Raw genomic sequence first — 2,788 nt, 5'->3', positions numbered from 1 at the left:
AGGAAACACACATTGTGGCTGTGTCAGCTGGACCAGGGCACTGTGAAATCTGTGCACACTTCTCTGCTGGAGACACTTGACAGCTCCACTTCTATTTGAAAAGCAGGGCTGGCTGGGAAGCAAGGCAGCCTCACACACCATAGCCTCTTCCCTGGAGAGCTACGAGCTAAAGCATATGTGGAATGGGAGAGAAAAGTCAGAGAGCAGAGGGCAGAGGAAACATGAGACTGAAGACTGATAGGGCATGTGCATTCCTGAGCTGATGAAATCACCATCTGTCTTGCTTCTGTGCATGTTAAACACAGTGCCCATGGTCCTGTAGTGGAGGCTGGAGAGAGGCTGAGGACAGCACTTGCCCAGCTGTTGCTCTGGTGGATGCTCAGCTGCTGTGGGCTCCCTGCACACCTCTGTGCTCTGTTTGCCTATGATGATTGCTTTAGGAAGCTCTTGGCAAGAGCAGTTTTTACCCAGATGTGCAAGTGCCACCTGGGGTAAGGCTGCTGAAGTTCTGTCCTCTTCAGATCTGAGCAACCACTTTGGGGTTGTCTCTGACACCTGACTTCAGGAGGCAGCTTGGTGTGCACCACAGTCTTCACCCCAGACCTCCCCACAGCCACCTCCCCATGCTGCACAAACACAGATCATCTCCAGCTTTCCTTTCCCTCCTGGCTCAAGTAGGTTGTTGTCAGAGTTGAGGTAACAGTGCCTGCCAGGGCTAAGCAGGAATGGAGGTGACTGATCACCACTCCATCATGTGCCTGGTGGCCAGCAGAGCTGCTGGAGAGGGATCCATGCCCACTGGGAGAGGCACCCTTGGGACACCAGCAGATGCAGCTCAGAATATTTCTGGCTTGGTGTAAGTCAGGGCCACTTGTCCCATGGCTCCAACATGTAAACACTGTCTTATTCTGTAGTCATCTCTTTCTTCTTCCTGCTTCTCCCTCAACTGATCTGCATGATATGCAGCATTTGGACATTTTGATCTAATTATAAAAGAGGATAAGTTCATAGAATCATAGAATCAAGTTGTGCTTGATGACTTTCCTTAACGAGATTACTTGAATTCCACTGGATGAAAACCAGGCAATGACAGAGAGCAGACACAAACTGAGCAACACATTCCTCTGCCATAAAGAAAATGCTTTGAACTGGGAAGATGGCAGATAAAACTGAGGCTAGGAAAGAGCTCTGGCTGAGCAGCTCAAGGAGAGCTGAAGGCAGGGCAGAGTTTAGGACAAGATGCTGTTTTTGGGACTGGTTGCTTACAGACTGGTGAAGACGTATCTGCAGGGCTGTGGTTCCTGAGTCTGAGGGGCAGCAGAGGATGGGTACAGTGCTTCCTCCTCAAGGTGCCCCCTGCTAATTTGTTAAATTTTGGCTCTGCATATACACCCTGCTGCCTGAAACTTCACCCCTAAAAGCATTTTGGCCTCAGATTGGCTTCTATGTGCAGCGCAGCTGTGGCTGGCAGCACCAAAGCTTGGCAGATTGATGAAGAAACCATGGCTGGAAAAAGGAACCTTTGCCTCAGGTTGGGGAAATGCCACATTATTTCTTGGTTTGTTGGGTACTATATAGCAGGAGGGAAGTAATCCATTCTGTGCTCTTTTTTTTTTCTTCCCCAAGAGAAGTGAAACCGCATTAAGAAGTGTTGACCATGCGAAAACACGGGAGGGTCAGATGGTCTGAACCTCAGCAACAGATCATTTGTCACCGACGGTGCTCGAGTTACCTTTGGCAACAGTTGCCCTGCCTACAGGTCAGTGGAAAACTAGTATTTGCTTCTAGCTAATTGTGTCACTGCCAAATACAGAGCCACGTGTTCTAAGCTGGTTATCTTCTGACCTTGAAGGCTGTGTCTCTCTAGCTTTCAGTCACAGCTGTGATGTCCCTCTGCCCATATCCAGACTTGTGCTGTGTACCAGAGAGCCACCAGCCCCTCAGGAGATGCCTTTGCTGCCCTCACATGTCATGCCTGTGGCTAGGAGTATTTGGGGGAGCTGGAGCACTCTGTTATGGTGCTTCAGCCTCTGATTGTGGGTTTGCTATGTCTTTGGAGGAGGAATGCCATGGTCTGCCAGGAAAACCCATTGCTACCCAGTCACCTCACACTGCCGCCACCCAAGCCGGGTTAAAATAAGAGCACAAGCACAGCCAGATGTTCATAATGTGCTCTTCCATCCACACCATTGCAAATGAAGACTTGAATGATGTGTATGCATTGCTGTTTGCACCATGGCTACACCAGCAAGGCCCCTGGCCCCTCCAACTGCAGTGCTCTGGCTTCTGCCAGCTGGGAGCCTCTGGCAGACTCACCTGCAGGAATGAGCTTTGCTCAGAGACCAGCTCTGTATCCCCCTTCCTGGTGCCAGTGTCAGGTCACCTTCTCCTCCCATGGCACAACAATCCTCCTCTGACGTTGTCCCAGGGCATCCAGGCAGGTTCACCTTCTTCCTGGGATCTCTTCCTGTTCCCTCCTTATCCAGGAGATAGACAGCCCTTTGATTACAGCAATGATCCTTTCCCATCCTTACATACCTGGGTAGGGCTTTCCCTCCTGCAGCGGTTCTCTGACTAGCGGCTCTGTGCTGCCAGGAGAGGTGACTGCCCCAGCCCCTGGGTGACTTCTCAGTCTTTCTTTCCTAGAGAGGAACACCTTCTTCACCAGACCTCATAGGCTGCCCCGATGACACATGGGTGAAACACCTGAAGAGAACTACCACGTAGCTTGTCACTGACTCCCAAGATCAGTCACATCAGCCTCTGGAGACTGATGCTCACCCTCATC

At 50.9% G+C, this 2,788-nt stretch overlaps 1 long non-coding RNA gene across 1 annotated transcript; it reads left to right on the top strand.

The window, feature by feature from the left end:
* The first annotated feature begins 1,440 nt into the window (after positions 1-1,440).
* On the top strand, positions 1,441-2,788 carry LOC127386023 (uncharacterized). Its single transcript, XR_007889796.1, has 3 exons — positions 1,441-1,531; positions 1,627-1,759; positions 2,647-2,788. It is a non-coding gene; the product is annotated as an uncharacterized LOC127386023 (long non-coding RNA).

Source organism: Apus apus, chromosome 5 (assembly GCF_020740795.1).
Source record: "Apus apus isolate bApuApu2 chromosome 5, bApuApu2.pri.cur, whole genome shotgun sequence".
NCBI lineage: Eukaryota > Metazoa > Chordata > Aves > Apodiformes > Apodidae > Apus > Apus apus.
Note: the sequence above shows the minus strand (reverse complement) of the source record. Positions and strands in the feature narration are given on the sequence as shown.